At 43.9% G+C, this 27,905-nt stretch overlaps 1 long non-coding RNA gene and 1 pseudogene across 1 annotated transcript; both read right to left on the bottom strand.

Annotated features, from left to right (window-relative positions):
• Window positions 1-54: 54 nt before the first annotated feature.
• LOC144381615 (uncharacterized) lies at window positions 55-22,188 on the bottom strand. The gene is made up of 2 exons (XR_013447151.1): window positions 20,659-22,188; window positions 55-4,777 (listed from the first exon to the last, which is right to left on the bottom strand). It is a non-coding gene; the product is annotated as an uncharacterized LOC144381615 (long non-coding RNA).
• A 2,204-nt stretch (window positions 22,189-24,392) lies between these two features.
• Window positions 24,393-27,534, bottom strand: LOC118521781 (keratin, type I cytoskeletal 18 pseudogene; annotated as a pseudogene).
• Window positions 27,535-27,905: the final 371 nt, after the last annotated feature.

Raw genomic sequence — 27,905 nt, 5'->3', positions numbered from 1 at the left:
TGAATGTATTTGACATTATTGACTTACACACCACAAAATGGTAAAGATGGTAAATTTTATGTTCTATATATTTTATTGCAATTAAAACAGTATTAATTTGTTACATGGAAACATGGACGAGCCACCAAGATTTGCATAACCTTATTCTAGCAAAGCTTTTTTTTAAAAAAAGGGGGAGGGCACCACAGCAGCCAACCCTCAGAGTTCCTCTGTACGAGTAAGAAAAGAAAGCTTTTCCTTTCAACTTGCTGACAACTTGCTGCCATCTGCCAGGAGATTACTCTAATGCATGTACAATTCTACGGTGACCTCAGTGTGAAGGGTGCCCCCTAGAGTTGTGCAATGTGCTGCTTGCACCAGTTAGAGTCCCTGACAGACAGCTTCTCAAAATGCAGGGGCCCAGAACTCTCTGCCTCTGAGAATGGTCCAGGGTGTGAGTGGTGGCTCTTGTCACCTTCAGGAGATGAGAAACACAAATGTTTGGTAGGAAGAGTTTGGACTATTCAAGTTGTAGCCGTTGAAAACGCTGTTGCGTCAAAGTAAATAAGCCAAACATGAAGTTTCCCCGAGTGTCCAGCTGGCAACTCGGGAGGCAGCTCTGAGAAGTGGCAGGAGGTGATGAGCCACGAAAGGAAGAAGCAGTCACAAGGGTTGGCCTTACTCGCAGACAAAGTGACATTACCTGGAAACACTGAAAGGCCCTCCGCACAGAAATAATTTTGCTATTATTTGGGAATGCCTAAAATTCCAGTTACTTGCTTTAGGACTTACAGATTGTTAGAACAACAAATAACCTTACACATCACCTGGTTCAAATCTCTCATTTCGCAGATGCAGTCTTGAATGTTAGAGGACTCACCCAGGCTTGCACACTAATTGTGGTATTTGGCTTTGCTCTCCCTCTGGGCATCTGGAGGAGGAGAGGGCTCTCAAAGGGGGAAGAGGGCATCAGAGAAGAGCAGGTAGAATATTCCAGAGACAGGGTTGCCCCACTTCACAGTCATAATAATTTCCCTTTTCCTATAACCCTAAGCCCCAGGAAGACTAAATGGGGAGGGAAGGGGGGGGCACAAGAATATCCATACTATTGGAAGCATATTAAAGCTCAAGAAGAAACGATAAGCAATGTGTATTAGACTTTTCATTAACTTATTCACTAAATATATTAAATGTCAGCTTATGAGAGAGATTATGTACTTGAGGATCTTATAGCCCAGTGGGGGAGATATGCAAATAGATGAATTATAATAAACCTGGAACACACGGTGTTAGATGTATGAGTCCAGTGCTAAGGGGATCTTGAGGAGGGAGCCACTGTCTTCCCAGAGGCTTTGGAAAGTTTTCCAGAGGAAGGGATATTGGAGAAGGGTCTTGAAGGGTGAACAGGAGTTTGGCAGGTGGGAAGGTCCTAGGAATTCTGGTGGGAAGGAATAACCTGGGTCCCCAGGCAGTCTGGCGAGCGTGGTGACGTGGATAATCACTTTGGGAACAACTGAAGGGTCATGTGACAGGAGCATTTTGTGATGAGCAGAACATGGGAGGTGACCCAGGCCAAGCTAAGGAGCTGGCATTTTATTTTACTTAAAGATTTTATTTATTCATTTGAGACAGAGAGATACAGAGAGAGAGCATGAGCAGGGGGGAGAGGCAGAGGGAGAGGGAGAAGTAGACTCCCTGCTGAGCCAGGAGCCCGATGCGGGGCTCGATCCCGGAACTCTGGGATCATGACCTGAGCTGAAGGCAGATGCTTAACCATCTGAGCCACCCAGGCGCCCCAGGCGTTTTATCCTGTAGCCCACGAAGTCAACAAAGGCTGTTGAGCAGAATGTGACCGGATTCCTTGTTGAAGAAGAGAATACTGCCTTCAGTGGAGGACGAATGGCACTGGGAGACCGCAGAGCTGGGGAGGCTAGGGAGGCGGCTCTTGCAATACCCAGGCTGTGCTATGTCCGTGAACTTGCCAGACAGGGCGGGCCGGGCAGTGGAGAGCGGCTCGGCCTCCACCCCACTGCAGCCATCTCTTCCCTCACACGCAGACTGTGCCCCCTCCCACTCTTGAGCCCATAGAACTTCCGCCACTGACATTCAGAACAGTGGGGAAGGCTCAGGAAAAGGGAGGTGTGGGGTGAGTACCGCCCCCACCCCAACTCCCACCCTGAGGGAGGGTCTGGATGTGCGAGATGATGTTTATGGCTTCACATGCAGTGCACACCTCTAGCATAAGTAGACAGAGAAGGAACGTCTCTTTATCCCTTCTGGGGAAACAAGCTGCCTTGGATTCCAAGAAATTCAGGAGAAACCGGGCATCCAGGTTCAAAGCCGGGGAAGGGAAAAGCTTTAATTTGACAGCAGCTGGATACCGGGAGAACGCATGTTAGAGTCAGCCCTGAGGTTGCTGCCAATTTCTGCAGGAATAGGCAGGGGCCTGTGGCCTCGGATTCGGCTGAGCTCCAGAGGATGAGAGGACCTGCTGGACCCTCAGCTGTTGGGCTCCCATAGCCTTCCCAGCGGAGGACACCTTTTAGCTGAGGATTTGAGAAGAGTTCCTTGTTTGGTAACCCCCAGCTCAGCATAATGCCATTTTCAGTTAAATGGTTCTTAAATGGAATCAAACTCAAGTGATTAACCTACTGAGATTCTTATAACTGTGTATACCTGAATATAGCCCCAGGGCAGCTTGTAGCAACTTTGTTTTCTTACTCTTTTTTTTTTTTTTAAAGATTTCATTTATTTTTTAACAGAGAGAGAGACAGCGAGAGAACACAAGCAGGGGGAGTGCGAGAGGGAGAAGCAGGCTTCCCGCGGAGCAGGGAGCCTGGTGCGGGACTCAATCCCAGGACCCTGGGATCATGACCTGAGCCCAAGGCAGCTGCTTAACCGACGAGCCACCCAGGCGCCCCTTAATTATTTCTTAAAAATGTATTTATTTTAGAGAGAGTGAGTGTGCACGTGCAAAGAGGGGCAGAGGGAGAGGGAAAGAGAGAATCTCAAGCAGATTCCCTGCTGAGCGTGGAGCCCAATGCCTGGCTCGATCCCACGACCCTGAGATTGTAACCTGAGCCAAAATCAAGAGTGGGACGGTTAACCGACTCAGGCACCCAAGCGCCCTGGAAGTTCTCAATATTTTTAATAGCTGTGGCCATCCAGGTGCCCCTGGTTACTGAGGGGGAGTGGTAAGCAGGCAGAAGACCTGGGACAGGTGCCACAGATATGCTCATGGCATAACAGATTGCGCAGAATCCAAGCTGGAGAAAAGAGGAAACAATACTAAAAATCGTTTTCAAGTTCTTCACATGTATGTAACCCATTTAAACCTCACAACAATTCCACGAAGTAGACAAGTTTGTTCTCCCTATTTTGTAAATGAGGAAATGGAGGAGTGCCTTGGATCATACACTTAATAGGATGAAAACAACGGATGCAATATGAAAAGTATCTGACTGTCTCAGAAGGATTTAAGAAACAACAGCCACCCTATGACAGCCTGCTCTGGTTGCCCAAGGTCTCCAGCAGCTGGAACCGTGTTTTGTGATTAACGGATTGGAAGGCAGGAGATTAGAGTAGAATACATGAGGAATTGCCTTTGTATTGCATGGAGCACTGGGTGTTATACGCAAACAATGAACCACGGAACACTACATCAAAAACTAACGATGTAATGTATGGTGATTAACATAACATAATAAAACAAAATTTAAAAAAAATTATAAGTAAATTGATGAGAACTGAAAAACAGAATTCTCTGTTCTTGTGCTAACCGATGCCGGGGTAAAGCAAAAATAAGTCAGCTGCCTGCCCCAGCACGTTCCTACGCCTGGAAGATAAAAGGAGGAGCCCCTAAACAGCTTCCCGATCAAGAATAACAGCTTGTGCATCCAGAATGCTCCTCAAGACCCTTGCCTCACTGAGCGCATGTATGCAAAGCCATTGAGTCATAAACTCTGCTTAATTCCAACCGGCTCCTCACCTTGCAAGTCCTGCCTAAAAAAATCATTCCACCCAGGTCCCGAAAACCTGAAAATATTCTGCCCTACAAGGTAATGAATATCCATAGGCTTTTCTGGGATTAACAGCTGACACTAAGTATATATTTAACTATATCGATGTGGTAACATTGTGACCTTACCAGGAAGATGACCCCGGCTTAGAGCAGTCTTGTGGGTGTAAAACACAGGCCTGCAGAGCCTCCGGCTGCCATGATCTGTGCTCCCAAACTACAGCCTTAGTCCTATGACCTGGGGAGCCCAGGGGGACTGCTTCCCTGTGGTAGAACACGGTCATTCCAACTTCTGGCTCAGGGACCTCCAAGTGCTCAACCATCCACAGCCCCTTGAGTTCCTGCCTTGCGCCCAGGTTACCTCGAAGTATGTCATGAGACCCTATCAACCCGGCCATGAGATTGAACCAGAAATGGGGTTCTGACCAAGGCAACTCTATATGTCCCAAGTCAAGAGAGCAGAGGTTTCTGAAGTAGCTGAAGATGAGCAATTAGACCAGAAAAAATGCCCAAATAGAATGCTAACCCACCCAGTCTTATTCCCTCTGGGGGCGAGAGAGGAAATTACAGTAGAAACCAAGAGAAGTAAAGAGAGCCGCAGTAGGAATGATGGGGTTGTTGAGAGAGACTCTGAGTCACGAGAGTGCAGAGGTCCGAGGGAACCCCAGCTGCTCCGTGCTGATGGGACCGCCGGAGTCACAGAGTTGCTGGTGTATCCTGGAGAGCTGCAAATCATGTCCCCGTTCTCCACCAGGCCTGTGGTGTGGCTGCTGAGATGTTCTGTTGTAACAATAACATAATAGTAATATTCTTTTCTTCTATTTTCTGCTGATACACAATTGAACACGATAATGTGCACAGATCTTAAATGTTTAGTTCTACGAACCTTGGAAATTGTATATACGCATGTCACCACCAACCAAAACATGATAGAACATTTTCATCACCCCAGAAAGTTCTCTTGTGCTCTTGTCCAGTCAATCCATTTTTTTTTAATTTTAACTTATTTATTTGACAGAGAGAGACACAGCGAGAGAGGGAACATAAGCAGGGGGAGTGGGAGAGGGAGAAGCAGGCTTCCCACTGAGCAGGGAGCCCGATGCGGGGCTCGATCCCAGGACCCTGGGATCATGACCTGAGCTGAAGGCAGACGCTTAACGACTGAGCCACCCAGGTGCCCCCAGTCAATCCATTTTATACCAGAAGTTCAATAGATTGATGTTCCTATTCTTGTGCTTCACATACAACGTCCTTTCTATGTCTCACTTCTTTTGCTTAACATAAGAGCATGAAGAGTATTCCATGTTGCTGCAAATATCAAGAGTTGGTTTTTTTAATGACTAAGTAGTATTCCATCAGAGGGATATGCTATAATTTATCTTTTCTCCTGTTGATGGGCATTTGGCTTATTTCCAGTTTGAGGCTATTAAGTTTAAGGCTGCTGCAAACATTCATGTTCAAGTCTTTTTGGGGATATATGTTTTAATTTTATTGGATAAGTACCAAGAAGTGTAATTTTGGGGTCATAGGGTTGATGCATGCTTACATTTATGAAAAACTGCCAGACTGTTTTCCAAAATGATTGTACGATTTTGCACCCCTACTAGCCACCTACAAGAGTGCTGATTTCTCCGCATCATTGCCAACATTTCGTGTCGTCAGTCTTTTTGATTTTAGCTCCTCTATTGGATGTAAGATGGCATCTCACTGTGGCTTTAGTATGCATTTCTCGGGACACCTGGCTGGCTCAGTTGGTAGAGCATGTGACTCTTGATCTTGGGGTCATGAGTTTGAGCCCCATGTTGGGTGTAGACATTACTTAAATAAATAAAACTTAAGAAAATATGCATTTCTCTGAGGATCAATGAGGTTGAGCACATTTTCATGTGCTGATATCCATCTTCTTTCGTGAAGTATCTGTCCAAGTTTTTTGCCCATTTTAAAAAATATGGGTTGCTCATCTATTCCTTGTTGATTTATAGTTCTTTATATATTCTGGATATGAACATTTTTTCAGATAAATTATTCTGTACATATTTTTTCCAGTCTGTGGCTTACCTATTAATTGTCTTGCGTTTTTTGATGAAAGGACTAACATTGTTTTGAGTACCAGCCACTGTCTTAAATGCTTTACTAGCATTGTTTCACTAAGTCTCAAAATTTTTCTAAGTTAGATAATAATCTTCCCATTTTACAGATGAAAAAAAAAATGAAGACTGAATGAGGGTAAGTAATTTCCACCCAATTTAGGGATGGGAGAGTCAATATTTGAATCAGCCCAATTCCAGAGCCTGAGGTTTTAGCTTCATACCAGCCTTTGGGTTTTTACCCTTTTGTGTTCATCATAAGCGCCCATCATTGAAGGCAGCGCACCTGAGCCCTTTTTTCCTGACAAGCTGAAAGAGCCTCCCCCAGGCAGCGTGAACCCCATCCCTAGACAGTGCAAACTCACAATTGCTGCTTTCTCCACTTAGATGGTAAGCAGTCTCTGAGGATGAGTTCTTACCATGATCCCAGAGTGCTTTACTCCATCAGTTATTCAACAGACAAGAAGTTCATTGTGGCCACACTGATCATAATTATTGGCACCATAAAACTGCTTTGAAGTGAGGTTACAGAGTGTATAGAAGAGAGGTTTCTTTCTGGGGAGTCGCTCAGGTTTGAGGTTTGCCTTGTCCCTTTCTTAATTCTCCTTCATTATTTACACATATTATTTACATCTAGCAACCACCTCTTAGATTGGTCCCCCAAACCTTGCTGGTCAGTCTCTCTCACTTTGGGTGGTATTGTGTGGATAGCCCCATCACCACTGTTAAATATTTACGTTCTTTGTTATTTGAAGAATCACCTGCATCCAGTAAAACATCATTATCTGAACTTGCATGACACAGCTCTTTGCCACAACGCAACGACTTCAAGAGGCTGGGTCACAGTAATCCTTGAGTGTAATAACGACAACAAGGAATCCCGAGCGCTGCGAGTGGTGGGCGAGGGAGAGGAATTGACAAGAGCCGTAAATCCTCAGGGGACAAGGGGCTTGGGAAGGCCTGTGTCCTCCGGGCAGCAAAAACTGCAACAAAGGGAACAGACGGGGCTTTCCTACAATGACAGGTAAAGAGTAAAATCAAGGGTGGAGGCTCTGCGTGGTGGGAGGCCTGCAAGGAAGGGGCCCCTGCGCTCAAGAAGCTGTTCAAGGTGCAGGTGACAAAGGACAAAGGAGGTCCTGGACATGTTGTGGGAGGGCTCCAGAGTTTAACCCTCCACCGCCAGTCTCCTAGGTGTTGTGCCCTGGGCTCCTCAGGAGCGATGTACAGATGGGATTGGGTTGCTCTCCCCTAAAATGATTCGGTGTTCATCTTGGCTTGATTGGTCTCAAAGTAATGGCTTTACAAAGATGTGCAATACCTGGTCTTGCTATTTCCTCAAATTTATGTTCCTTTTTGCTCACTCTTACATGACCAAATTGGGAACCATAAAAGGCTACTCTTTTTGGCTATCTGACTTTCTGCTGGCCTTAAAGTCCAATCACATAAACCAGACAAAAACACCCCTAAACCTTTTTTTCCTAGTATCCATTGAATGTCAAAGCATTTTCTGGGTAACTGAACAAGTTCGAGTTCAAGAAAGGAGACTAAATGTACGGTACAGCAAAAAGGCATCCTTCTTGGCTGTGTGACTTTGCGTAAATTACTTAATCTTCCTGAGCCTCAGTTTCTTGGGATGATAATAATACCTGTCTTCTATATTTATTACGGACATTAAATGAAGTGACGAATATATAAAAAGCCACCCAGCATATAATAGCACTTATTAAATGTTAGTTCTCTTCCTTTTCTGTCTGGGCTTCACTTACTTCACCTATAAAATAGGACTTGCCTCATAAGGATCAAAGGAGAAAATCTATGTGCAGATGCTTTGTAAGCTGTGAAGGGCCACGCGTGGTAGTTATTGTGAAACAGGTCATTATGTTTTCATCGTATTTGAGTCAGTCACTCCTTTGGCTTCAAGATATTCCTTAAAGTCAAAGCAGAACATGCATGAGAAATTATCTGTAGGTCCCCAAACCTCCATTTTGAAGGGACTAAAATAGAAACTATCAGTGTTAAGAGCTTTAAGGGTTAAGAGCTTTAAGAGTTAGTAGAAAAAAGAAGAACAGCATTTTAATGGGAGGGGGAAAAATGCCCAAACATCCTTCCAGACAAAAGGACATTTCGAGTACTATCTTCAAAATACAGCTTGACAAGGTATTGGGTTATGAAAATAAATTGTATGTACTCAACCATGTTGTAGAATCTCAGAGACCAAGAGGCTCTCAGGCATTGAGGAATCGGCTCTAAGTTATTTGTTTTTAAATTATCCTCTTAATTCCTGATCACAATAAAATGGTGAAATGGAAATTTCAACTAGATACTAAAATGCCATAGATGTGACACTCCAAGGGAGGCCCTTTAACCATAAATAGAATGAAGAAGCAGTTTGAAGACTCTTGCCCCATTACCCCAGAAGGAGGTGAGCCCCAGGGTCTCTTACCAGGGCAGGGATGGGGGGTGGCCTTGAGAATGGAATGCATTCCATACTTCCTGAGAGTTGTTCAAGCGATTCCTGGATGGGAATCTTTGAAAAACCCACAAAAGCCCCCCAAAAGGAAAAGTCAGTTGTGATTAAGCCTTCATCAAGAAACCTGGAAACTTGGGTGCCTGGGTGGCTCAGTTGGTTAAGCGACTGCCTTCGGCTCAGGTCATGATCCTGGAGTCCCTGGATCGAGTCCCGCATCAGGCTCCCTGCTCGGCAGGGAGTCTGCTTCTCCCTCTGACCCTCCCCCCTCTCATGTACTTGCTCTCTCTCATTCTCTCTCTCTCAAATAAAAATAAATAAAATCTTTATAAAAAAAAAAAAAGAAACCTGGAAACTTTCCCACTCACGTTAGCAAGCTGGGGCCCGGAGTGCAATACGGGGGAAGTTGACCACAATCCCTTCCCCTACTGGAGATTTTCCCTGTTAGCAGCCCTAAGTCCATCAGAGTTTTGGTTTTTACATTGATCAGGCATCCTAATCACTGAATAGAAACTGTATATGTGACCTAAACGGACCACAAAAAAATTAGTCCCTGAAGACCCGAGAGTGAATCAGTAAGCCACCGGCCTGCCTGAGTTTTGGGCAGGGCCACCTCCTGAAGGATCACTAGGATGTGTGTGGGAGTGTGTTTGGATTGTCACAATAATTAGGGAAGAGAGTGCTACTGGCATTTAGAGGGCTAGAGCCTGGGATGCTAAAAATCCTGAAAACTGTCCTCCTTGTAAGGCTGACAGTGTCCCCGCTGAGACACACTCACAGAAGCTAGGACAGGAGCACCCCTTCCCTGAGCAAATTTTTAAAAAGACAGTGGAAGACAAAAATTAAAGCATATTTTGATTATATCATAAGTCATAATTCATGCTTCTTCACCATATCCATTTCACTTGGGTTGAAATGATTTTGTGGGCTCTTTGCAGTGACCCGAGAGCTCTTCTCCATGGCTGCTCAGCTCTGTGCTGGCTGCTTGGCTGCAGATCATGGAGTAGGTGAAGGATCCCCAGCCCAGATTAAACCTGCTGTGGTAACTGAAGACTAGGCTTAGTCCTGGGTTTGAGGATGCGCGGCCAGCCCTGGAGTGGTAGGCGGAACAAAGTCCACGTCCTAATCCCCGAGACCTGTGAATATGCTACCCGGCAAGGCAAAGGGGACTTTGCTGAGGCAATTATTGTGAGATCTTGAGACGTGGAGGTTAACCCAGATTATTGGGTGGGGACAGTGTATTCACAGGGGTTCTTATAAAAGGGAGGCAAGGAGATCAGCATCAGAGAAAGGCGATGTGACAACAGAAGGAAAAGATGGAGGGTTGCAGGTGGCCTCTCGAAACTGGAAGAGGCAAGGAGATGAATTTTAATCTGGAGCCTCCAGAAAGGAGCACAGCCATGACAACACCTTGATTTTGACCCATGAGACCCATTTTGAACGTCTGATCTCCAGGACTGTAAGATGGTTGACCTGTGGGGTTTTGGTTGTTGTTGTTTTAAAGATTTATTTATTTATTTGAGAGAGAGAGCATGAGCGGGAAGGGCAGAGGGGGAGGGAGAGAGAATCCCAAGCAGACTCTCTGCTGAGTGCGGAGCCCAACGTGAGGCTCAATCCCAGGACCCCAAGACCACAACCCGAGCCGAAACCAAGAGTGGGACGTTCAACCAACTGGGCCTCCCAGGTGCCCCATGTTGTTGTTTTTAAAGCCACTAAATTTGCGGTAATTTGTTACAGCTGCGTTAGGAAAACCATGCAGCTGGTTTAAAGTGTAGTAGAAATCTTCCTACTCAGGAGACCTGTAGATCTGAGTTTTTCCTGAAGAGTCTCCACCCCACGACATACCTCTCCCTACGATTTTCGAAGATCCCAAGGAGATACAAAAGCCGGTCGGTGTCTCCCGCCGGACCCTGTGGACATTTGCAGTCATGTCACATTGCCATGTGATAGAAATGTGTGTGCATTGGGACAAGTGTCCAAAGTAAATAAAAAGGATTTCCATTTTTTTTTTAAGATTTTATTTATTTATTTGACAGAGAGAGACACAGCGAGAGAGGGAACACAAGCAGGGGGAGTGGGAGAGGAGAAGCAGGCTTCCTGCCGAGCAGGGAGCCCAATGCAGGGCTCGATCCCAGGACCCTGGGATCATGACCTGAGCCAAAGGCAGACGCCTAACGACTGAGCCACCCAGGCACCCCAGGATTTCCATATTATCTGCAGTTTTCGTCACTAAAATTTCTCACTCTCTACATGGATAGTTGAAAATGTAGCCCATTGCATCGGGGATATCAAACTGCGTTGATTTTCACAAGGACTTCCCTCACCGATTCCTGGACTAGATCCAGTGCAGCCTCAGGTCTTGTGGATATCTCAATTAGCAAGGTGAAATAAAAGAGAAAATAAAGGCCACCTGGGTGGTGCAGTCAGTTAAGTGTCAGACTCTTGATTTCGGCTCAGGTCATGATCTCAGGGTCATGAGATTGAGCCTCGCATGGGGCTCTGCATTCAGAGCCGAGTCTGCTTAAGACTGTCTCTCCCTCTCCCTCTGCCCCTTCCCCCATGTGCATGCTCTCTCTCTCTCTCAAATAAATAGATCTTTAAAAAAATTAGAGAAAATTAGGAGGACATTGTTGCAAAAACAAAAAGAACCTCCTTTACTCAGCAGAGCGGAGCGCATTACGACTATACTTTCAGGGATCATTTCTGTAGTTTGTTACTAAAATGGCAGTCATTACATCACCATTTCCAACATTCTACTACAACCAACTTGAATTTTCCCTCTTTCTTTAGACCATAGGAAAATCTTTAGCTGTAAACTTGAAGATAGAATACAGCCAGACTTTTAGCTTATTTGACAAGGAAAGCTTAGCATCAGATATTTGAATCATTAAGGAGAAAAGACCAGGCTAATGTGTCGTAAAACTAAAGATTAACCAGGAGTCAACACAGATTTGCCTTATGGCCTGCGTTTCACTCATTTAGGTAGGAAAAATATTAATTCACTCAGAACTGGATATCATGCACTGAGTATGGATTCCCTGAGTAAGTCTGTTTTCTCTCAGGAATACTTAGTCTGGCACAGGGAAAATGAAAACAAGTCTTAAATCTTTCCTGGGTAGTAATTTTCTCTGGAGACTTAGAAAAGAGGCATTAATGCGAACTAAAAACTGTCTCTGCAACCTCACTGTGGATGTCAAAGGAAAATGCACAGACTGGCGCCCCGGGGAGCTCAGGTCCACCTTTAACTGCCTAAAAACAAAACTTTCAAATGATAATATGTTTCCTTTTGTCAACTGAAATCTTGGAAAGGACAAGTTTATATGTGTGTTTAATAAAAAAAAAAGGAAGAAGCACAGTAGAGTTAATATTGCACATATGGATCCTAATTTCACTAAAGTCTGACAAACATGAGAAAAATAATCAATGTTATTAATCAGTGTGTAATTATGTTAGTATTCCATGTAAACTTACTACTCAGTATAACACGCCTACGGGCTACGTCAGATGAAGGTCCAATTATGGAAACTGGGGGCATCTGGCATCTGTTTAGCGTTAGGAAATTCTCTGGCTTTCATTGAAGTCCGGCACCTGACTCCTCCGTCCCACCACCTCTTTATCCTGGGGACCTTGTCAGCAACCTGGCCCCTTCTCTAGCTCCATTTAGTCACCCACCTTCATGGCCACAGCCCAAGGCCTGCATGCAGGGGCTCTGACCACACCCTTACAGCCTCTCCCCTACCTCACCAGCTCTCTGACCTTAGGGAGACCTCTTTAACCTAAGACCTCCTTGTTGTTCTCGTTGTGAGCACCTTCTGTAGTTAGCTCATCCAGATAAGATCGCTCAGGTACTCCCCTGAAAATCAGAGCCACGTTAGGGCCCTAGGCACTGAAAAAGTTATGGTGCCCTTGTCCTAGATGTAATTCAAAAGCAGAAGGAAGTCCAATTTCTGATTTGTTTCTCATAGTGACTGCTTTAGTGTTTGTTTGTTTTGAAGAGGTAGAAAGGGAGGGGAGTATTTTTTTTTTTTAAAGATTTTATGTATGTATGTATGTATTTGAGAGAGAGAGAGAGAGTCTGTGCATGAGTGGGGGGGTGGGCAGGGGGCAGAGGGAGAGGGAGAGAGAATTTCAAGCAGACTCTGCAATGAGCATGGAGACTGACATAGGGCTCAAGCTCACGACCCTGAGATCATGACCTGAGCTGAAACCAAGAGTTGGATGCTCAACTGAATGAGCCACCCAGGTGCCCCAAGAGGAGAATATTCTTAGAAAAAAAAATTTTTTTTTTCATTTCTGGGTGTCCCTGCATTGTCTCTACTTCAAGAATGATTTTAGTCTGCTCACTGGGTAATTAGAATCATTTCCCAAGTATTCTCATCCCCTCTGCACACTGCCCCCCCCACTACCCAGCCAGGCAACAGCCAAGGCTAGCTCCCTGTGCTCTCACTTGAGCATGCCTTAGAATCTCCTGAGATGCATACTCTTACTGCTTGCTGCCCACCTCAGCTCCCGCTGGCCGTGCCGACCTCCCGGAGGTCTGCTCTGACCGGGACAGCTCACCCCGAAGCCCTTAGCTACAGGGTCGGCTCATCCCTCACCTCGGTGACTCCGTGGCTTGCAGGCAGCCCTCTCTGCTCATTTCTCCATCTCCTCTGAGGCCTGAGGGAAATTCTGGTACCATCCCAGCCTCTTAGAGTCAGGGGGGCTTGTCAAAGGAGAGACTAACTTGGTCCCTCTGTCTGTCTCGACTTGTCCTACTAAAGTTGCTACCCGAATACAGCTGCCCAATGCTGGCTTGGAAGACACCTCCTCCCAGGGGTTCCAGAGGGAAGCGGGACATGAGTGACTGCTGCCCACACCCCCTGCTGCTCCCCCCTGCTTGTGCTCTCTCTGTCAAATAGATAAATAAATACCTTAAAAAAAGAAAAATAAATAAAAAAGCTCTATTTCTGCCTTCTCTTGGAGTCGTGGCAACACTGGGCTGTAGCAGTCACCAGGACCGGGCTGCCCCAGGGGATAACCCTGCCTGCCCCAGTTTGCTGAAGCCCCCATCACCCCCCAGGGCTTGACGAGTTTCAGGGTTTGCTGAGCCCAGGGCCCCAGCTCTAGAGGGCATTTGTAACCTCTGCCCTCAGCAGCGCTTTTCAGTTAGCCTCAAACCTTCTTGTCGTACCTCTTACGTTATTCCAGACCTTTGTACCTTCCTTAAACTCCTTACTCTCTCCCAAACCCATTCCCCTGCACTCTCACCGGATGACATATTCTACTGAGAAAATTGAGGCCAAAATTACTGACTTTTCTATCTACTGTCCAACCTACAAAGTTTTCTACATTCGTCCTGGTCTTGCCTCCACTCTCAGGATGGACAGTCCTTCTCTTGGTCAAAGCAACCTCTCCAGTGACGCTATTTAAAAACCATAATGTTGGGGGGTCCTAGGTGGCTCAGTTGGTTGAGTGTCTGGCTCTTGACTTCCACTTAGGTCATGATCTCAGGGTCATGAGATTGAGCCCCGAGTCAGGCTCCGCACTCTGCATGGAGTTTGCTTGAGATGCTCTCTCTCTCCCTCTACCCCTCTCCCTGCTTGCATGCTCTTTCTCTCTCTCAAAATAAATAAATAAAATCTTTCAAAACCAAAATGCCTGGCTGACTCATTTGGTAGAACATGCAACTCTTAATCTTGGCGTTGTGAGTTCAAGCCCCATGTTGGAAGTGGAGACTGCTTAAAATAAAAAAAAGTCCCCCCTGCAAAAAAAGCTGTAGGGGTGCTTGGGTGGCACAGTGGGTTAAGTGTCCAACTCGGTTTCTGCACAGGTCCTGATCTCAGGGTATTGGGATTGTGCCCAGCGTTGGGCTCCACACTCAACATGGAGTCTGCTTGAGATTCTCTCTCCTTCTCCCTCTGCCCCTCCCGCTCGTGTTCTCTCTCTCTCAAATAAATAAATAAATCTTAAAAAAAAAAAAACAGGCAAAAAAACAAATAAAAACCATAATGTTTCTTATAATTATAGAAATGACATACCCTAGTAACTATTCAACCAAAGTTAAAAATAAAAGTAATCCCCTCCACAAACCCACAACGATACTATGCCCCCAAAGTAAATATTGTTAAATTAGTGTTAAATATATGGCAGGTATCCTTCCGATATGCACATACTCATACACACACACAGATACAACCCCATATAAAGCTAAACATACATGTACACACGTAATTCTATTGTGTTTTTCCAACCCTGTGATTGTGTATTGTCATACAATTTGTTTTTTTCTACTTAACAGCGATTGTGAATGGCTTTATGTGTTAGTGCATGTAACACAACCTCCAGGGCTGCATAATGTTCCATTGTTTGAGCATGCCATATTTATTAAAACCTTTTCAAAAATTACAGAAGCAGTGCATGCTTACTAAAAATGATCCAAATTATACAGACATGTAAAAAGTGCAAGATTCTTCCCGTCCCATACTCCTCCATACCCATTCTCCCAGAGGTAATTATTACTAGCAGTTTACTGGGAATCTTTACAAACTTTTTTAAAAAAAAGTCAGCTGTATTGAAGTGTAATTCATACGCAGTAAAGTTTACCCTCTGTAGTGTATAAATGCATGTGGTTGTAGAACCAATACCACAACTGAGTTATGGAACGTTTCCATCACAACAAATATTTCTCTTCTGTCCCTTTACAGTGACCTCCTTCCCCACCTCCAGCCCTGGCAACCACTGGTCTGTTTTCTGTTCCTACAGTTTTGTTTTTTCAAGAGGGCATATAAATGGAATTATGCTGCATGCAGCCTTTTGAGTGTGGCTTCTTTCGCTTAGCATAATGCATCTGAGATTCACCCATGTTGATGTGTTCTCGAACCCTTATTTTGTCTAGTACACAGAAACAGTTTTTGTTTCCAAAAATGGATCATGCTATACCTAGGACTTAGATATATACATATACATATATAAACATAAATGTATATATATATTTTTTGTTTGTTTTACTTAAATGTTATAACCCAACTTCACATATCTTCCTTTCTCATAGCTTCCCAGTATTCCATCATATATTTGCTATGTAATGTATTTCCCTGTTCTTCTCTCAATGGACAATCAGGTCACGTCCAAATTTTCACCATTTCAGGCAAGTATAAAAATATGTACCAGTAAAATGCATACTTACTCATAATTTCTTGTGTATGTATAGAGGTATTTCTGTAAGATAGATTTTTAGAAGTGGAACTGTTAAGTCAAAAGTCAGGTACATTTAAAATTTTAATAGATACTTCCAAATTGCTCTCTCAAACTATTGTATATATTTAAATTCCATCAGCCCTGTTTGGGAGTATCTTTTTCCCCATAACCTCGTCAACAACAGATATTAACCCTTCTAATTTTTGTTGCTCATATTGGCAAAATGATGGTATTACTTCCTATCTCTCATCCCTAATGAGATAGATCATTAAATATACATTTATTAACTATTTGACTTTGTCTTCTATGAAATGCCAGTTTATCACTTTTGTCCATTTTTCTATTAGGTTGTCATTTTTATTTTATTTATTTATTAAAAAGATTTATTTATTTTTTTAGAGACAGAGCCAGTGGGGGGAGGGACAGAGGGGGACAGAGAGAGGGAGAGAGAGAGAATCTCAAGCAGACTCCCTGCTGAGTGTGAAGCCCAACTCAAGGCTCCATCTCACAATCCTGAGATCATGCCCTGAGTCAAAACCAAGAGTCCGATGCCTAACTGAAACGGGGTGCCTGGGTGGCTCAATCAGTTAAGTGTCTGACTCTTGATTTCAGCTCATGTCATGATTTCAGGATTGTGAGATCAAGCCCTGTGTAGGGCTCTGCACTGGGCATGGAGCCTATGTAAGATTCTCTGTCTCCCTCTCTCTCTGCCCTCCCTACCCCTTCCTCGCTCACTCGCTCTGTCTCTCTAAAAAAAAAAAAGAGAGAGAGAATTTGAAGGAATTCTTTATATATTAGGTAGACTAGAAATGTTTTTTCTAATCTACTTGTTTATGGGGTTTATAGAAGCTGTTTATTTTGTTATCAATTATATAACACCTTTCTTTATGATGTCTGGATCATATCATATATAGGGAAATCTTTCCACCCCAGGATTTTAAAGCTATTCTCAACTCCAGAGCTTACTAATTCTTTCCTGATAGACATGTAAATTGTTTCAAATTCCCTATTATAAGCAACACTGTCTTGAACACCGTTGTACATATATCTTTGCCTTTGCAGAATCTTGTGATTTTGTATATTTTTTCCTCCTATGTGAGCATGTTTATAAGTTTTTTGGCAAGATTTCTTTTTGTAAGATAAATTTCTAGAAGCTGGATCAAAGGTTAGGCTTATTTCAAATTATATTTATCTGTGCTCTTGGAATCCACATCCATCAGACTATTTTGGGACCTTGTTCCATCCCAGGTATTCCCTGTTTTACATAAATCTTTAGCATCCCTCAATCTATGGGCTCCTTCCTTTCAACCTGCAAGTATGCTCTGGACTCACACTTTCCTAGCAACAAAGCAAAATAAAATAACTTCTTTTGAGTTTGTGGTTTTTTTTTTTTTTTTCTAGTGGCCATCATATCTCTTTTCTTCTTTTTCTAAAATATTTTATTTTATTTGACAGAAAGACATAGGGAGAGAGGGAACACAAGCAGGGGGAGTGGGAGAGGGAGAAGCAGGCTTCCCGCTGAGCAGGGAGCCCGATGTGGGGCTCGATCCCAGGACCTTGGGATCATGACCTGAGCTGAAGGCAGACGCTTAACGACTGAGCCACCCAGGCGCCCTATATCTCTTTTCTTCTAAGCCAACTTGTTGACAGGGTGGTCCACCTTTCCTCATCGTCTGTTCGTACTGCCCACTGCCATCTGTTTTCCACCCCTTGTACTCCACTGACACTGCCATAGAAAAGAGACCCAGGGACCTCCAGGTGGTTTTCCCAATTTCACTCCCTCCTCCCTGTTACTTGCCAATTTCTGTCTCCATGACACCAGCTCTTTCCTGGTACTCACCCTCTTGGTCAGACTTCTTTCTCCATCTCCTTTGAGTTCCTTCTACCAAGGCTCACTCTCTTAACTTTGGTGTTCCCACTGTTCTGTTCTTGATCCAATGCTCTTCTTTCCATACACAGGTTTACCCCATTGATTGTATGTATGTACTCTCATTAACTTAATGCCAACCACACACGTAGGCTGAATAATGTCCCCTGACTATATCCAGGTCCTGATCTTTGGAGACTGTGAATGTTACCTTATTTGACAAAAGGGGTTTTGTAGATGTGAGTAAGTTAAGGCTCTTAAGATGGGGAGATTGTAATCACAAGTGTCCTTATAAAAGGGACACAGAGGGAGACTTGACTATAGAAGAAGCAAGCAAGATTCTACAATGCTGGCTTTGAGGATGAAAGAAGGGCCACAAGCTAAGGAATGTAGTTGGCTTCTAGAAGCAGGAAAAGGTAGGGAAAATTCTCTCCTAGAGCCTCCAGAAGGAACTAGCCTTGCTGACACCTTTAGAGTGGTGGAACTAGCCCAGTGAGATGGATTTTAGACCTTCCACATTTAGAACAGTAAGAGAATAAATCCATATTGTTTTAAGACACTAAGTTTGTGGTAATTTGTTACAGCAACCTCAGGAAAAGAACACAACGCCCCAATCCATATCTCTACTACCTGAACTCTCTTCTGATCATAGAGACGTAGCTGCATCTGCCTGCTATCCTCAAATTTAACCAGACCTAACCAGAACTTATCATCGCCTCCCTCCTCCACCTAGCTTTCCCTGTTTCATTTAATGGAACCACTGCTCCCGGAGTCACACAAGCCAGAACCAAAGGGTCTTCCTGGCCTCCTCTAGTCATCAAGCCCTGTAGGGTTTTTTCAAATATGCCCCCTCTTCTCATCCCTATAAATTGGATTGATCCCCTCCTCAAACCCATTCTCCATGCCAAAGCCAAGACAAGCCTTCTGAAAGGCAAACCTGCCCAAGCTCCATCCTTTAACAACTGCCCAGAGTCAAGCCCCAGCTCCCGGGCAGACCATACAAGACCCTCCCCTTTCTAGCCACATCTGTTAAGACCTTGAACTCCAGTGACACTGAGCCGATTGCCATTTCCCCATTTGTACTGGGTACTCTGGTGTCTTCATGAAGCTTTATGACCTGCCCCTCTGCTGTCCCAGCCTTCTTTCTCTGGTCAGCGTTTACTTGTCTTTATAACTGAGCTCATTTTCCCCAAATGAGGCAGGGCTGAGTGTCCTTTCCTTGTTCTCCTATAGCATTTTGTGTGTGCCTGCCACAGCACAGCAGTTTCCACATGAAAGGGACGTTCTTTGTATGCATCTTGAAGCCAGGACCAATGTCTTATCCATCTTTTAAATAAAGCTCAGTAGTTTGTACGAGGCCTAGTAAATGTCTGTTGAACTGAGTTGAACTGCACTACAGGCAGGGAAAAAAAAGTATTTCATTTGCTCATAATATTTCAAAAATTTAGAAAGTTTTATTTTATAAACTTAATCTCTTCTGACAGTCCTGGGCTACAGCCACGTAGAGCAAAAAGCAAAAACACAAAACAAACATTGTCTGAAAATTCCCAGAGTGAGGCATTTAAAAAAGGAGCAATGAAAATGTAAGTGCACTCTGTGATCAGCCCATCTTTTCAGTGTTCTTTCAAGAGACATATTTGAAATTTTATTGTTCCTTGATGTTCAAAACTGGTCCGAATACTTAAGAAAATGTCTAGGTATTTTGGATTTGACCTTTGACAAGCCTAGAAGTTGACTTTTCTAGTCACCTGTGAAATGTAAATGCAAAGCACATATAATTTAACCCACAGGCATGTATTAGGGTTGGGCACACATTCTGTGTAAATAAAGGAAGCAGCTATTATAGCCCTTTCTTTATAAACAAAGAGAATGTCCTAAATTGATAGAATGGAGAGATCTACATGATCTACTGCTAGGGGACGAGAGCAAAGCTCGGAATGGTGTGTACAGCACAGCCCATTTTCTGTAAGGAAGGGAGGAATAATATATTCTACCATAAATAATCACTGGAAAGATAAATCAGAAACTAATAAATGTAGTTATCTGCAGATGTGAGGTAGCTAAGTGGATGGGGATGGGGCGGGAGTGACATTTCGCAGGATCTACCTTTTCATAGTGTTCAGATTTTTTAGAAAAGATTTTATTTATTTATTTGAGAGAGAGCACGAGTGTGGGGAGAGGGGCAGAGAGAAGCAGGCTTCTCACTGGGCAGGGAGCTGATGTGGGGCTCAATTCCAGGACCCCAAGACCATGACCTGAGCCAAAGGCAGACACCCAATCAACTGAGCTACCTGGGCACCCCAGTGTTCAGATTTTTCAATCATATAAATGTAAAATCTGTTTAAAATAATTGTAAAAAAAAAATACAGTAATATCAGACATAGGCCAGTAACAGTCCCAAGATGATATGTTACCATTTGAGAAGCAATAGTGTATTCTTAGTTTCTAGCCTAGAGTCTTCTTTTATTTTTAACACTTGATTTAGACATAATTTCAAATTTAAAAAAAAATTATAAAATAAAAATAGCACAAAGAAGATCTGTGTGTCCTTTACCAGATTAACCTATCATTAGCATTTAATCCCATATGAGTGCACTCTATTAATCTACTTGTAATTTTGTGTCCGAACCATCTGAAGTTCATGATCCTCTACCTCTAAATATTTCAGCATGTATTTCTATAGAGTATAACCACCGTACAGTTATCAGCTTCATGAATTGGCAGTGATATGATGTGAACCAGAGAGTCTTCCTGTGGAAACAGATGTCTCCTAAACATAAGACCCATCTTAACTTTCTATTGTACAAAATGGACTTTGGGCAATCTACCGTTATAGGTGAGGAGCTCATCAAACACTTCAAATAGTGTCCCAGTCAGTCTCAGATCTGCTTTTCCTTCTCTTGTTTGTGTGAATCAAGCCATTCATTTCTAAAAGCCTGCAGCTTCCCAGTGTCCCAATATAAAAATTCTGCATTCTCCCATTATAGCTCAGTAATGGGCTTGGAATAAGATTCCTCAGTTTTACATTGTTTAAAAGGAATTTTAAAAGTATAAATATCACCTGTTTAAAATCCAATTGTTTGCTTCCATCTGCAACAGTGGTAAATGTGGTCAGGTTCTGGACTTGCCTTTTTTGTCTCTGACTTTGTTGCTGAGCTTGCCCCTGTTGGGAAAAGGAGAAATTTGGATGTGCAGGTAAGCCCAAGAGGTCCACAGACGGAAGGGAGGCTGGCCTTGCCCCCTAGGACTAAGTTGAAGACCTAGAGTCCCATACAGCTATTTAAGTCTACATAGAAGTAATATTTTGCAACCCAAGATCTAGGTTTTGTTTGTTTGTTTTTTTAATTTCAGAAGCATTCCATAAACATCTTAATGTTAGATGTCATGTTTCAGGTAAATGTTATTGAAGAATTATTCTGTCATTAATACAATCCTTGTGAAGACATGGAAAGTGGTAAGGAGGTGACCTTCCTGGGTGGGACACATGTCAGCCTAGGCTGGGGTTTGTGACTTGGTTTTGGAGAGGCTTCTTCCCTCCTACTTCCCTATTGCATCACCACCTCTGCGTTCCCCAGTTGCTATCCACAGAACCCCACCTTCCTGGGCCACTGGGGCAGAGGGACATGTTATGCTATAATTTAATCAATCTTTTGTAGATGGAAACATGGATTTTTTCTTTAAAAAATTTTTTTTGGCCTATTATGTTTACAACAACTTGAAAATCCTTCTGTTAGTATATAGCTTTGTTCACTTGTTTGATAGTTTCTGTAGAATAAATTTCTGAAAGTGCGGTTGCTGGATCAAAAAGTGTGCTTCTATTTTTGACTTTTGATACCTCCTGCCAAATTGTTCCCCAGAAATTGTGCCACAATTTACAGTCCCACTAACAGTGTATGAGAATGTGGTGTCTTACTCTTAGGACCCTCCTGGTCTCTGGAAGCTTGCAGTTAAAAGTCTCTGCTGAGACATCAGACTGTCTGGGTTCACACCCTACTTCTGCAACATACTAGCTTTGCTCTTTCATAAATGATACAATCTTGCTAAATATTTCCTTTTCCCTTCAAGGGGAATGATAATAATACCCTTCTCACAGGGCTGTCCTGGAAATAAATGAGATACTGGCCCTCGTTACTTCTTCTAGCTCCAGTCCAAGCCCCAAGAACATCCTTTCAGCTGCCTTGTGGGTCTGAGGCCGGGGGCAGAGCCAGGCACCAATACTGTGGACAGTGAGCCTGAGGATGGGCCGCGGGAGGGAGCTAGAATACTAAAACAGTGCCACCCTTTATTACCTTATGTGTGTGATGACACATGACTGAGGTTTCAAAACCAGGTTTTCTGTTATTTATTTGTTTTTTGGTAATAGTTTTTTTTTTTTTTAAGATTTATTTATTTATTTTAGAGAGAGAGAGTGCAAGTGGGAGGGGCAGAGGGAGAGAGAATCTTAAGCAGACTCCATGCTGAGTGAGGAGCCCCACATGGGGCTTGATCTCATGACCTGGAGATCATGACCTGAGCTGAAACCAAGAGTCAGGTGCTTAACTGGCGCCGCCACCCAGGCGCCCCAATAACAGTTTTTTTGAGGTAATGTATATATCCTATAATTCACCTACTTAAGTGTGTAATTCAATGGTGTTTAGTATTTCCAGAGGTGTACAGCATAAGTGCAATCAATTTTAGAATATCTTCATCACTCCAAAAAGAAACTCCATAACCTTTAGCTGCCACCACCAAACTTCTGCATCCCCCCCTTCCCCCAGCCCGAGGCAACCCCTAATCTACTTTCTGTGTCTATAGATTTGCCTGTTCTGGACATTTCATATAAATGGAATTCTACAATATGTGGTCCTTTGTGACCGGCTTCTTTCACTTAGCACAACGTTTTCGGGATTCATCCACACTGCAGCAGGCACCTATCCTTCATTTGACAAATAACATCCCGGGGTATGGATATACTGCAGCTCATTTACTCAGCCATCTGCTGATGGACACGTGGGTTCTTTTCAGTTTTTTGCAATTACAAATAATGCTGCTATGAACATTTGTATGCAACTTTTTGTGTGGACGTTTTTATTTCTTGGGTATATACCTAGAAGTGGAATTACTTGGACATTTGTTGTTTTTTAATATGAATAATGTTGTAATGCATATCTTGGAAAAAGACTAGGGAAAAATGTCCACGTCAAAGGAAAAGAATATAGATCCAGGGGTGTTTGGGGCTTAACCTCTCTGAACAACGCATTTGGCATCTGTAAAATGGGTTGTTGTAAAAATTAGAGGTTGGATATAACAGAAGGTCCTTGGTACACAGTAAATCCTCAAAACGTGATAGCTACTATTCTACACCCGCCAAACCTGGAGGTAAAAATGCTCGTGGGCCTAGCCTCTTCATCAGTCCATCCTGTCGATAGTATCAGGTTTCCCTGGTTTTTCATTTTTATGACCTCGTATTTTATTTTGTCAGCCCCAGCATGACCCTTTGGTAACTGCCAGACTGATACTGCCTGCAGAAGGAAGCCGGGCTCTGCCCAGAGTAAGCTGTTCCTTTTCATCCTCGCATCGAGCTCCAGCTGACTCCTCCTGCTCGCTGACTCCTGTCTGCACCCCCACTGCAGGCCCTGCTCTCACATCCCTCGCATCTGGGAGGCACAGCAAAGACCACCATCTGCCAGTGTCTTCTGTGACCCCGGCACCATCTCTTCTCTCCCGCTTCTTCCCCATTGTCATTTATCCCCTCTAAGCCCCCTGGCATGTTTTGTGATTTCACACCAGTCTAGGCTTTCTTTTTCCACTTTGTTGAGCATTCTGTTAGGGGGTGGAAAATTTCCTACCAAAGTCTCCTGCTCCGTGCTTCTAAAGATAGTGGCATCTTGTCCTCAATGTCTACCCTCTTTCCTCTGTAAAGTACCACGAGCTCCTTGTCTCCCTGGTGGATTCACTTCACCTTCCCCTTAAGTGTCTGCCGTTGAAACCAGCAGTTTGCTCAGTTTTTAAAAGCCTGGCGGAGCTGGACCACGTGTCTGCCCGAGCTGGGAGGGCTTTCTTGCTTCCAGATCTGGCTCACTTAGAACCACTTGACCCATCATGCCCACTGTCAGGCCACTCATTTCTTCGGCAGCCATGGCCAAGTGCGTGGATCAATCTTTCCTTGCACTTGATCCATCTGGTTGAACACTTCCATTATTTCCAGGCTCTCTTTGGGTACCATATTCTGGCCATTTTCATCTTGCAACAATCCTCTCTCTTCTCATAGACCTTTGATTTTTGAAGGGAGTGTTCTTGTTCTTGTATGACCTGCTTCTGCTCTTAATACCCCCATTCTGCTTCATCTGTTCTTTGATTTCACTGTTTCGGCCCTGGTGTCTTCACCTTGGTTTTATCTGTCTGTGTTCTTCCTTAAATGCTTCTGTGGCAAGATCTATTTTATTCTTGGAGGCCTTTGGCTATATTCCTTTAGAATATGTGTCAATGTGTCAATGAAAAAAAAGTTCCATCATTCTGAAACCTTTAAAGGAGAGCATGACTTCGGTTCCTCACCCCTTTACCTAATTCTCTGCATTTTAAGAAATTAATTTCAATCTCTGCCATCGCATGAATAGAAATAATAAAATCTTTCACTCTGCATTTTATGATCTCTGACATTTTTCTTACGATACTCTCAATCCTACTATATTCAAATGGCTAGCATTGGCAGCAAATATCCTTCTCTCCAATGTAATGACATTTAAATTTGAGTAATTGATGGACCTTTAAAAAAAAGAAAAAAGTCTTCTGGGCCCATACCAGTGACCTAATAATTTTATTTATAATAAATTGTTATTTTATTTTATTTTATTTATTTGACAGAAAGACACAGCCAGAGAGGGAACACAAGCAGTGGGAGTAGGAGAGGGAGAAGCAGGCTTCCCACAGAGCAGGGAGCCCGATGCGGGGCTCAATCCCAGGACACCCTGGGATCATGACCCGAGCGAAGGCAGATGCTTAACGACTGAGCCACCCAGGCGCCCGTAAATTGTTGTTTTAATACAGATATGGTTCTGGCTAATTTGGACAGTGTATTGATTTTAGCAAGCCTATGGTGACTCAATTCTCTTGCCCTTTTTCTCCAAACTACCCTGAAACTTTTGTTCATGAGGAACATTTATGTGCCATCTTCCTCTTTTCTTTTCTCACAGGTCTTTGATAATTATAGCAGTGGTATGACTGACCCCAGCGGGGTTGAAAACTACCAGAGCAAACATGGGCCCGAAGCCTGTGGGATGCCTGCTCATGAGGTGGGCCTACAGGTCGTTCAAAACATGCTTTTGTTTTTCTTTCTTCTTTTTCTTTCTTCTTTCTTTTTTTCTTCTTTCTTTTTCTTTCTTTCTTTCTTTCTTTCTTTCTTTTTTTCTTTCTTTCTTTCTTTCTTTCTTTTCTTCTTCCTTCCTTCCTTCCCCCTTCTTTCTCTTTTTCTTTCTTCTTTCTTTTTCTTTCTTTTTTTCTTTCTTTCTTTCTTTCTTTCTTTCTTTCTTTCTTTCTTTCTTTCTTTCTTTCTTTCTTTCTTTCTTTCTTTCTTTCTTTCTCTCCCTTTCTTTCTTTCTTCTTTTCTTCTTTCCCTCTGAACTTTTTATTGGCTTCCTGCTCCCCAGAGCGTACCCTGCTTCTGCTGCCTCAAGGCGTCAGAACTATGGTGGCATTGCTCTCAGACACCACGCTGCCATCTTCAGTCCTGCAGGTGGTGGTCTTCTGGATGGTTTGCGAGGAGTTGCTGCTATCCAGAGCGTCACCAAGGCAGAAGTGTTCCCCGTTTGCCAGCAGGCAATGGTAGGGGCGATCTCAGCCTGACCTTGAGCAAGGCCTGGTGCTCCTGGATCTGGCACTGCTCCTCTTTCTGGGTCTGGGACAGCTCCGACTCCACGTGTAGCAGGACCCGTTGAGCTGCTCCATCTGCTTCGTGTAGCAGGCCTCCACCTCCCTCAGGCTGTTCTCCAAGTTGGCCTTCAGGTTTCTCATCAAGTCCTGGTTGATCTCCAAGGATTGGGCCGCATGTCTCAGCTCTGTGAGAGTTATCTCAGCTGCTCCTATCTCAGCGGTCTGCAAGGTGACCACTCTGGTGCTCTCCTCAATCTGCTGGGACCAGTACGTGTCCAGCTTTTCTTGGTTCTTCTGAGCCAGCTCGTCATACTGGGCCAGGATGTCTGCCATGATCTTGAGGTCCTGAGGTTTTGGGGCATCCAACTCCATGGTCAACCCAGAGGTGACACTTTGGTTTTGTAGACCCTTTACTTCCTCCTTGTGGTTCTTCATGAAAAGTGGCTCCTCCTTGAGAGCCTTGATCTCTGTCTCCACCTGCAGCCAAGTGACATTGCTATCATCAATGACCTTGCAGAGCTGATGGATGTTATTCACAGACTGGCGCATGGCCAGTTCTGTCTCATACTTGACTCTGAAGTCATCGTCGTCGGCAGCAAGCTGGGTATTGGCCACAGAATTTGCGAAGATCTGAGCCCTTAGCTCTTGATTGTCTTGAAGTAATGCCCCAGTCTCTGACCTTCTCTAAGTGTTCTCGGATTTTGATCTCCTGTCTCTGGTTATCAGCCTCCAGGCTCCTCACTCTCTCCTAATAGGAGGCCAGAGAGTCATTCAGGTCTTGCATGGTCTCATTCTCACCCTGGATGCCCCCTATGCCTGCCAGACTCCCAACTATCCTGGTGGCCAGGCCCCCAGAAGCTGGTGGAGCGGGATATGGAGAGATCAGGGAGCTTGAGCCCTTGGCGCCTGCCTAGATGCTGGCCAGCCAGACCCAGTGGCTGGGCGACTGCATGGAGCCCAGGGACCGATAGTTGGAGGAGGAGGGGAAGTGGGTGGTGAAGCTCATGCTGTTCGGGGAGTAAGATGAGAGGCCAGGACTCAGGCTCAGGCCACTGCTTTCACAATTATTTAGCTTGATTTGGAAAGCCCTTGTAGAAAACATTCACATCTCTGTTACTGTGTCTCACAGGCTAATAATAAATACCTCATACAGAGGTCACCTTTTGTTTGTCCACTGCCCTAGCACCTTTCCCAAGTTGCATGTGGCATTTCCCCCAGCCTCATGCCTTTGCTGTGCCCTGGGGAGGTGTCCTGTGCACATTTTCCTTTTTTGGCTTTCTTTTTTCTTTTGGGGGTTCATATCTGTAAATTATTTATTTTCTCCCAACCAGTTCACTTCCATGATCTTTCAAATTTCCATATTGTGTCTTTTAAACAAAAACCTGAAAATCTGAACTCAAATGGCTCTTCCCCTGTTGAGGGATTTGATTGGTCCTAAATCAGTCCTTTCACACAGATTTCTCTCTTCAAATGCAGCTCTATTTTTTAAGTCAAAATTACATCCAGATCCTCTCTGTTTGGAGACTTCTAGGCTTCAGCTCCAGCCTGTGTTCTCATGGGGTCACGGAGACAGCTCTAGATTTGGGATTAAGAGATTCCCAGAGAAATTCCTCCACTTAAACTACAAAAACTTGGAATCTCTTAACTTCTCTGAGGCTCATGTTTGTCATCTGCAAAGTGGGATAATGATAGCTACCATGTCGTGATTCTTGTGATTTCATGAAATACTGTATGCAAAAGCAGGTTCAAAATTCTATCTGTATTCTGTATTTTTAGTTGAAGCTCTGCTCACCCTAATTTCATGTGTTTTTCTTTCTGTCCTTCAACATCTCCTTTGGAAGTTCTCCACTTTTTCCTTTGGCTCATTTTTCTTGGCTCAACTTCTCAGTCACTTCAGTCTTCCTGATTAATTAATTAATCAATTGATTACTCATCCATTCTTTCGTATTTGGATGAAAATGTTGACATCCTGACAGTTGATGTCAGACTTGCTGGGAGCAGGGAGATTATTTGGGGGTAAGGTGACTCCCAGAGGACATGTTTTCCAGGAGTCAAGACAACACGAAAAACACTAATTGCCGATGTGGAACTGAACAGAAATCAGGAGGAAGGGAAGAGTAGGAAAGTGAGGAAAGGGGGGCGGGTGGGAGAGGGGAAGCCGTCAGCAAGATGGTGGGAGGAATAGGAGCCTGCCAGGGCTACACTGAGCAGTGAACAAAATCGTGGGTTGGAGGGAGTGGGAGGTAGTAGAAGGTCATACACATAAAATCTGGGGTATCTAATAATCTACTGCAGCTTGTCTGGTTGCTGTGATATAGACTCTGCTAAATCTTTGGTAAGCTAATCACCCATTGGAGTAGGCTTTCGGGGAAATCATGGAAAAGGGCTGAGTGCCAAGATGAGATCAAGATGGTGGGATTCAGGGACAGCAAATCCATTGGAAGTCAGAGGTGACCACAA

The sequence above is a fragment of the Halichoerus grypus genome, chromosome 4 (assembly GCF_964656455.1).
Source record: "Halichoerus grypus chromosome 4, mHalGry1.hap1.1, whole genome shotgun sequence".
Classification (NCBI taxonomy): domain Eukaryota; kingdom Metazoa; phylum Chordata; class Mammalia; order Carnivora; family Phocidae; genus Halichoerus; species Halichoerus grypus.
Note: the sequence above shows the minus strand (reverse complement) of the source record. Positions and strands in the feature narration are given on the sequence as shown.